This window comes from Hypanus sabinus, chromosome 17 (genome assembly GCF_030144855.1).
Source record: "Hypanus sabinus isolate sHypSab1 chromosome 17, sHypSab1.hap1, whole genome shotgun sequence".
Lineage (NCBI taxonomy): Eukaryota > Metazoa > Chordata > Chondrichthyes > Myliobatiformes > Dasyatidae > Hypanus > Hypanus sabinus.
Window position 1 is genome coordinate 66765110 of NC_082722.1, and position 10473 is coordinate 66775582.

Consider the following 10473-nt stretch of genomic DNA (forward strand, 5'->3'; position numbering starts at 1 on the left):
GGTGAGCGGATGGGGTGAGGGCAGATATGCAGGAAATGGGAGAGATGCGTTTGAGAGCAGAGTTGATGGTGGAAGAAGGGAAGCCCCTTTGTTTAAAAAAGGAAGACATCTCCTTCGTCCTGGAATGAAAAGCCTCATCCTGAGAGCAGATGCGGTGGAGATGGAGGAATTGTGAGAAGGGGATAGCACTTTTGTGAGAGACAGGGTGGGAAGAGGAATAGTCCAGGTAGCTGTGAGAGTCACCTTCTAAGGTTGAGACCGGGGTCAAACAGGGGTACATTGCCCCAACTCTGTTTGCTGTTTTCATTGCAACCATTCTTCACCTCGCAGGCCAAGACCTCCCACAAGGAGTCTAGATTCTCTATAGGATAGATGGGGTGGTGGGGGGGCTCTCTTTAATGTTAACAGCTTCAAGGCAAAGAGCAAGGTGTCAAGTACTTCTGCCATGGAGCTCCAATTTGCAGACGACAACACCATCATCGCTTACTCTGAGGATGTCACAACCACGGATTCGGCAGCGCAGTGGATTTGGTAATTGCACTTGTGAATATACATGTGTCAGCTAATTATTATTTCATTGTGATAGTATTAACTCCATTCATTCCGTCGTATTATTTGTCGAGACTTGGACATAACACCTTGCTGCCTGCTTGCATTCAGCCTTGCCTGAGAAATTGGACTGTCAAGTCAACTGACTCTAAAGACTAGTGGTATTCGTTTTATTCTTAGTTGTTCTTTTCAGCCGCAGTGTAGGCATCGTTTTCTGTTTGAGAGTTTTAGTTAATGGCTCTGATTGTCCTGGCATTTATTGTATTTTTTCCCTTTTATCACTGTTCGCATTAAAGTCTGTGAACTATTTACCTGCTTCAGTGGGTCTCACTTCGCAATTGGGCCATATCCGCATCGGGTGACAGAGGAAGATCTATTGTGCATAATGGATGCCTTTTTCCAGAGCATACAAGCTACTGGGATTCGTTTTAAACGTTTTGGAAACCCAAGTCCTGCAGTAACCTGCTCCAGATCAAGCTGCTAAATCTCCAACCATCCAAGACGACAACATCCTTCTGGGAAACACTGAGCATTTCCCATATCTTGGCAGTCTTCTTTCTTCAAGAGCCAATATTGACCTTGAAATTAATCGCAGCATAGGCTGTCTGAGTGGAGCTTTTGCCAGGCTGAGAAAGAGGGTTTTTGAAGATCAGGATATCAAGACCAACACTAAGCTTCTGGTTTATAAAATTATAGTCTTCCCCTCCTTGCTATCTGGAGCGGAGCCATGAACAACATACAGCAGATACTTAAAATCTCTAGAAGCTTACCATCAAAGATGCCTCCAAAAGATTCTGAGAGTTAGCTGGAAGAACAGGTATACTAACTCCAGCATCCTGGAGGAAGCTAACATTAATTCCATAGCCACAATCATGACTCAACACCAGGTGTGATGGGTCAGCCACATCATCCATATGCCTTCGTCAGTCCTGACAAAGGGTCTCGGCCGGAAACGTTGACTGCTCATTTCAACAGATGCTGCCCGACCTGCTGAGTTCATCCAGCTTGTTTGTACGTCTTGATTGATCCGTATGCCTGATTCCCAGTTCCCTAAACAACTGCTGTTCAGCCAACTCAAGGATGCAAAGTGTACTCCCGGAGGACAGAAAAAGCGGATCAAGGACAATATCAAGACCCTACCTGAGGAAGTGTCACATCAACCTGAATGGATGGGAGAAATTAGCACAGGAAAGGGAAAGCTGGAGAAGGACTGCCTATGAGGGGACTGCACAGCTCGAAGAATACCTCCACCATGCCACTGAGACTAAGCAGATTCAGTGTAAGAAGAGACTGGGGAAGCTACATCCACCACCAGCTACACCTGCCAACACTGCAGTAGGACTTGTGGATCATGGATCAGACTCTTCAATCTGTGAGCAGATCAACCACCAGGAGAAGAATCATACTCGACTACCAGTGATTACTGCTGATGATGAGAACAACTCTAAGTCACGCAGCTCTTGGGATAGAAAATAAATCTGGCAATAGAAACTCTAGGACATTCCTTTTCAAAATTGTACAGCTATTTTTGGAAGAAAGGGATTGTTCAGGAACACTAAGTACCAATAGGCTCCACTGTTGACAGCTTTCTGTAATTTCCGTCAGACTGGCAAAAACACCCCAAGGATTTACTGTGAAAGAACTTAGATACCAGCAACTGCAAAGCTATGAAAGATGAAAGAAAAAACTAGATACCAATCACACCAGCGGCCTTCACTCAAGCAACATGATGAATCACTTTTGTTCTTGGTCCCCTATCCTTGCAACCAACATATAGGCAACCCACCACTACCTCAAAACTATTATTCACTCTCTATCATCATCCCCCAGTCTTTATCCTACCAGAATCAGAATCAGCTTTAATATTACTGGTATATGTTGTTTTGTTTTTGTTTTGCAGCAACAGTACACTACAGTCCATAATCATAAAAACTATAAATTACAATAATAAGTATATGTAAAAATTAAATTAAATTAGTAGTGCAAAAAGAAAGGAAAAATATAGAGGTGATGTTGATGAGTTCATTGTGTGTATTCTAGCTCCTGTACCCCCGGGTACTAACCTCCCAAGCGTCCAGGACATCTTCAAGGAGCGATGACTCAAAAAGACGGCATTCATCCATCACTCAGGACATGCCCTCTTCACATTGCTACCATTAGAAAAGAGATACAGGAGCCCAAAGGTACACACTCAATCATTTAGGAATAGTTTCTTCTCTTCTGCCATCAGATTCCTGAATGGACATTGAACCTATGAACACTACCTCACTTCATATTTTTCTCTTTTTGCATTATTTATTTAATTTAACTTCTTGTTTTATATATATATATATATTTACTGTAATTTACAGCTATTCCTGTATTGCAATGTACTGCTGCTGCAGAACAACAAATTTCACAACAATATCCTGGTGATATTAAACCAGATTCAGTTTCTGATTCCTTGATGGCATCAATGAGAAGAGGGCATGTCCTGGGTGATGGGAGTCCTTAATGAAAGATGCCCCTTTTTGAGGCATCATCTTCTGAAAGTGTCCTGGTTGCTGGGGAGGCTAGTGCCCATGATGGGGTTGGCAGAGTTTACAACTTTTTGCAGCTTATTCTGATCCTGTGCAGTGGCCCCTTCATACCAGATGATAATGTAACCAGTTAGAATGCTCTCTACAGTGCATCTGTAGAAATTTATGAGGTCTTTGGTGACGTGCCAAATCCCCTCAAACTCCTAATCTCATCCTCCTTGAGCTAATCGCCTCACTACCCATCCAATTGAAACCAACTCAAGTTCAAGTTGAAGTGTAAGCTTGTGTTATTCTATCATACACATGTATACAGCTAAACGAAACATCGTTCCTCTGGGTCCAAGGTGCAAACCACAGCACCAACAGTCACACACAGAAGACAACAGATATAGTTACGATAGCACATACAGTGACAAGATAGCATTAGCCCAAGTTCATGAGTGACGTATCCTGTAGATTGACGGTGCAGAGGATGTTGTCCTGGAGTCATGATTCTGCAAGAACAAGCACATAGCAATTCCTCATCTTGCACAGGGCCAGCTGCCGATGAAGGCTGACCAGCTTATCTTCCAGAGAGCAAACGCTGGAGAGCACATTGGGAGACCCGGCCTACAGGGGTCGGACCCTAACCCAGTGCAGACTCCAGTGCGCCTGCCACAACTCTGTCTTTTCCTACACCGATTCCAGTGCCTCGTCCCCCAGGTGGCTGTAACAGGCAATGCTGTGGCGTAACAGCCAAGTTCCAATGCCTCGGTCTTGCCGAGGAACCAAGGAATCGCACTTGCAGTATCTTACATTACCAATATTCAACAGGGTCTTGTGATCACAAGAAAAACGTTTAAGACAAACATTTGCACTATTTGTTGGACCCGGAGAGGCTGCTGCAACCAAATACACTGCTATTTCACTGGAACTTCCAAATGGCCTTATAAAACAGAATATAACTTTGGCTTCTCATGTGAGAAATGATGGATGGCAGATGACAGATATGTTTAACCAGAATGTGAAGCCTCTCAAGCTGCTTTTGCTTCTGGATTATCGTTTGTTTTACTTTGGATTTCCTCGTGTCGAGTTTGTATTTTCACCTTTGAAAATAACAGACTTTTTACTGACTACATAACTGTGCACCATGGTAGTATATTACAGCTTGGTGCATTTCAGAGTTCCTTTCCAGTGCTGTTCTGTAGGGAGACTGTGTACGTCCTCCCTGTGGAATGAGTGGGTTTTCTCCGTGTCCTCCCACGGTCCGAAGACGTACCGGGTAGATTAATTAGTCATTATAAATTGTACCATGATTAGGTTAGGGTTTATCGGGGTTGAGGGGTTACTGGGGAAGGGTGACTCCAAGGGCCAGAAGGCCTACACCATGCTGTGTCAGGAAATAAGTAAATAGCATAAGTTTGAGTCACTATATTTTAAGTTTCTATTCCTCCAACTGTAGAATTGGCTGTAGTCCTCGCACATCATTTTTAGCTTTTTGAAGTTCCAGGTGTCAGGTGTGCTAAAGTGAATTGTTTTCCATGGGTCTCTCAGCATTTATTATTTGAATAAACATAGCATGCTGGACTGGAAAACATGCCAAAACTTACAATAATCTACAAAACTCACTGAACTTGATTCTGCAAATTCTGGAAATCCAGAGCAACACACACAAAATGTTGGATAAATTCATCAAGTCAGGCAGCACCGAAGGAAGGTATTAAACAGTCGACAATTTAGTCTTCATCAGGAGTGGAAAGGAACGGGGACATAGCAAGAATAAGAAGGTGGGTGAGGAGAAGAGGTGATTGATTCAATGAATGTAATTAGGCAAAGAATTAAGGTACAAAAGGGAAGTTAAAGGTAAAGAAAACAATTATTGCACTTAATTTTTTTTCTTTTAAAAACATTTTGCTTCAAGTTTCCAACGTCTGCAGTTTTGTTCAATATGCATATTTTGTTTTTCCCAGTAAAGATGATGAAGGGAAAAGCATTGCTTGTTGGATCAGGGACATGGTTACAGTTCTTTGGGATACTGCAAGGAAAGATTTTATATTCACTGTAGAGTTTAGACAAAAGGTTTTCTTTAATACCTCACACAAGTTCAGTGGCTCTGACGTGTCACCACGTCTTCAGTCCTGCACTGAAGTGCAGGCTTTGATTTTGCTCCTCAGCCTCTGGAGGAATGCTTTCTTCTCGGAGGCAGGAGAATTGTTGTGGTTACAAATCCCGGTAACTCATCCAGTGACCATTCTTCATGTGTGAACATGTGTGAAAATTTAAAAAAAACATAATTACAGATGCTGGAAATCTAAAACTATAAAGAACAGAAAATGCTCAATAGATCAGGCCATACGTGTAAGTAGAGAAAGTGAGCTAATGTTTCAGGTCGAAGAATATCATCAGAACACGAGAAGCTGCCCTCCAAGAGGACCACAACCTCGCTGAAGGATTTGGAGGCTTGCATGCCTCAGTGACCCAGAGAGCTATGTATGTTGGCTGGAGTTAGACCTTATGCTTTAGCTCTTGGTAGGGTCACCCATGCCAAAGGGTAGAAACCAGATTGAGAGTGATAAACACAAAGTACACTGCAGATGCTGTGGTCAAATCAACACGTGCAAACAAGCCGGGGGAACTCAGCAGGTCGGGCAGCATCCGTGGAAACGAGCAGTCAACATTTCGGGCTGAGACCCTTCGTCAGGACTGAGATTAAGAGTGGGTCACCAGTCCTCCAGGTTTGTGGTTCAGCTCAGGACTAACAACCCTGACTGGTAAAACAAAGCTGTTACGGAAACAGCAATGAAGAATCCTTCTACATCTGAGTGCCACCTCAAACTTGAATGTTCATGCTTCTTAGATTTCTCTAACTTCCGTTAATGCCCCTCCTCCCCTTCTTACCCCATCCCTGACAAATTTAGTTGTTTGTTTTTTTCTCTCTCTCTCTGCCCATCACTCTGCCTGTTCTCCATCTGTTCTGCATGACTGACAGCAGTGAAAACCGAGCTACCGACACGATGAAGGAAGCCCTGAACACCACCAGAGAGGGAGGACCTTCGTCACTGCCCTAAACACCAGCAGCATAACAGGAACTAGAGAAGCTGCAGAGTAAGTGGGGGAAGATAAAACCAGGGTGACCATGAGGATAATCTGTCAGTGTGTAACTAGAAGCAGCTGGAAAGAGAGAACAGAGACAAAAGAACATAGCAAAGGAAAGTAGACATTGCAAAACGCAGAGTGGAATGAGTTATCTGGCAGGTCAGGCTACACCCAGAAGGGAATAAAAGCAAAAAAAATAAATAAATGTGGGGGGTGGAGAAAACACATAAGAACAGAAACATCTTTGAAATATGCTTAGCTTGCTTTTTTTTCCCTCTTTTTCTCCACATATGTAGGCTGACTTCCCGAATAATTCCAGCAATTTTCCTGTTTTAATTTAGATTTGCAGTATCTGCACATTTTTGATTTTCTCATGCTTGTCCTTCCTCTCTTATGAGCTTATTTAGCTCTCCCCTTTAATCTTTTAATATTCTTGAATGCATGCAAGTGTGGCCTGGTGACTTCACTACTTATAATTCATTTCATGTTCAAGGACAATTTCATTTTCTTTTAATCATTGTTGTACCATAGCCGTGTTGATGACAAACTTGTATTTATAATTGCATTTTACACTTTACTACTGGGACTGCAATCCACTGATGATAGTGTATCAACAGTGCCCTTTAGTAATCTTTGACTTATCGATCTTCCAATTGTTTTGCAGTTTTTCCAACCAATTAATCTGGCCGTGTTCCCATGCATCCTACTGAAATAAACAATTTCTCATTCATTTCTTAGTCTCTAATTTCATTTAGCTGCTTGGAAGATAAATGTATTTGTGATTTTTTCCCCCTTCCTGTTCCGTCAGAATTCAGCAAACAACATTCCCAACAAAAAGAAACAATCTGCTGGAGGAACTCGATGGGTTGAGCAGCATCTGTAAGGGAAAATGAAATCATTGACATTTTGGGTCAAAACCCAGCATCAGGGTTGATAATTCCTTCCACCCCCACCCCATAGCTGTTAACCTGTTAACTTACCCCATCATCCCCCACCACCACTACATACACTACATGCACATCATCAGTGTAAATTTATGTGTGTGTATATATATATATATATATATATATATATATATACACATGTACAGGTTACTTGTAATTGTGTTTTATGGATTGCTTTTATATTTATATTTATTGTGTTTACTTTTTTGTTTTTTATTGTATTCGTTGTGTTTATTGTGGATTTTTTAATGCTGAATTGGATCTGGAATATCAATTATTTCATTCTCCTTTACACTTGTGTGCTGAAGAATGAGAAAAAACAATCTTTAAAGTACATTTATTATAGAAGTGTGTATGCAGTATGCAAATGTGAGAATCGTATTCCCACAGACAGCCATGAAACAAAGAAAACCATGGAACCATTCAAAGAAAAACGTCAAACCCCCAACGCATGCAAAAAAACGAACAATCGCACAAGTGGCAAGAACAGTATTTAGAACATCAAAGCACAAAGTCATTGAAACAGATTGTTCAGTTTAGTTCAGTTCAGTTCAATTTCCTGCTCCAGATCTTGTTCCTCCAGATTCCAGCATCTGTAGAATCTTGTGTCAAACAAAATTCCCAGTCTGAGCCTCCAGGTTCTAAGTAGGAACTTGTGTACCTCCAAGATACTGCTTCATTACTAGATTCATATATTATGGAATTGAACAGGTTGGACTGCATTCATAGCAAAGGATTTATTTTATATTATTTTACTATTTCCTCACAGCAGCTCATCTGTCCTTACCGCCAATGAATGTTGCAATATAGGTTCTTATTTGGTAAAGGGTTTAGGGTTGTAGACAGAAGGCAGGAGAACGGGGTTGAAAAAAATCAGCTATGGTTGAATGGCAGAGTGTACCCAGCGGGCTGAGTGGCCTATTCTGTACCTACAGTACATAAGACCATAAGACATAGAAGCAGAAGTAGGCCATTTGGCCCATTGAGTCTGCTCCACCATTCAATCATGGACTGATCCAATTCTTCCCGACACCCCACTCTCCTGCCTTCTCCCCATACCCTTTGATGCCCTGGCTAATCAAGAACCTATCTATCTCTGCCTTAAATACACCCAGACTTGGCCTCCACAGCTACTCTATTGTCTATTCCTATTGTCTATTGTCTACTTCTGATGGATAGGGGAATCAAGGGATATGGGGACAAGGCTGGGACTGGGTATTGATAGTGAATGATCAGCCATGATCTCAGAATGGCAGTGCAGACTCGAGGGGCTGAATGGTCTACTTCTGCACCTGTTGTCTACTCATGGCAATAATTCCACAGATTTACCACCGGCTGGCTAAAGTAATTTCTCCACATCTCTGTTCTAAATGGACGTCCTTCAATCCTGAAGTCATGTCCTCTTGTCCTAGAATCCCCTACCATGGGAAATAGCTTTGCCATATCTAATCTGTTCAGGCCTTTTAACATTTTGAATGTTTCTATGAGATCCCCCCTCATTCTCCTGAACTCCAGGGAATACAGCCCAAGAGCTGCCAGACGTTCCTCATATGGTAACCCCTTCATTCCTGATTTCATTGGTGAAAAAAGCAGCAAATGCATATTTAAAAAGGTATTGTTGGTAAGCAAATGATTCTATAACATGACACTTTATTTTCAGAGACTGTTAAGGGAAGACTGTTGCAAAAGGCACTCATAAAATCTGATCCCTCCTTTACAGGAAAGATGTTGAGGCTTTCGAGAAGGTGTAGAAGAGGTTCACCACGGTGTTGCCTGGATTGGAGAGTGTTAGAGAATATTATTAGAGAGTTGGTCAGTAAGAGAGGCAAATGCAATTTTAGCACTCATCTTAAGAGACTGGAATATAAAAAGTAGGATATAATGCTGAGGCTTTATAAGGCAGTGGACAGACCACATTTGAAATAATTGTGAGCCGTTTCAGGCCCTATATCCGAGGAAGGCTGGCAGGAATTGGAGAGGGTCCAGAGAATGATATTGGGGTTGAAAGGGTTAATGTACGAGAACTGTTTGATGACTCTGGGCGTATACTCACTGGAGCCCAGAAGGGTGAAGGGGCATCTCATTGAAACCTAACAAATATTGAAAGGCCTGGACAGAGGAGACTTGGGGAGCATGATCACATTCACGGGAGAATTGAAGACGAGAGACCACAGATTCAGAATAAAAATGTGCCCTTCAGATTACTTTCTTTAGAGTGTCAGCAGGTGAGGGGCGACCTGATAGAAGTATTTAAAATTATGAGAGGCAAAGATGGGAAAAATAGTCAAACTCTTATGATGGAAATGTAAAAAGTTCGAGGGGCTAATTCTAAAATGAGAGGGGGATTGTTTAGATCAGATTTGAATGGCGTTTTTTACGAGTGGTGCGTGTCTAGAATGCCTTGCCAGGTAAGTGGTGGGAGCAGGTCCAATAACAACGCGTAAGAGCAGTTTGAACAAGCAAGGAATTGAGGGATGTTAGTGCTCCGATCACTTGTCAAGTGTAGTGCTCTACTGTTCTCTTAATAGGAAGTGTAGGAAGTGTTTGGAGAATGCTTCTGTGTGATTTTGTTTAACATGGGGAGGCTGCTGCACTTTACCGACTGGGGTCAGGGTTTAGTGGAATACAAGAAGACTGGGGACCCTTAACTGCTGAAGCCTTCCTCCATCTCCACTGCTGTTGTGATGTGTCCTCACCTTCCAGGTTCATCAATGAGGTCTTGGTTAGATCACTCTTTGCCCCCCCCCCCCCCCCCCCGATATTACCATTATGGGTGGCCCTGCCGGGGCTAAGCTCCAGGCAGCATCACTCTTGGGATCTCAGGAATTCACAGGCCTCTCCATCCATGACAAGGTGACGATCCTCGGACAAGTGAAGGACGTAGATCATTAACTGAGCAGTTTAACATGGCGTCATGGCCATCATAAATATTGTGTTCCCGCTGTACTGAGAGGAAAAAATGTGTAAGATACTTTAACTTCCTGAGGATATGATGTTTTTGATCTATACCTACTGTTCAAATGTAAAAAGCACCAAAGCCACTTTGTGCACTGACAAATCCAAAATGCTTCAGTGCATTCTCATATTTCTCACCACATAGGAGACCATCTGCCTTGTAGATTTAATCCCATTCCGCAGAACAATCCCATCAATTTCATTCTCCCTCTATTTCTCAGGAAACTAGTCTCTTACACACGTTCGTCAAACTCCACCCAGATTTATTTCCCTCACGCCTAGTAGTAATGCGATCACTCCAGTTGAGTATTATGTTCTCCCAAGGATTCCCAACCATAGAACAATACCATTAAGCAAAGGGTCTGTGGATCCCAGGTTGGGAACCCCTGTCCTAAGGGATTGTCTGTTGCCGGGGCCTCAGGTGGCTGCAG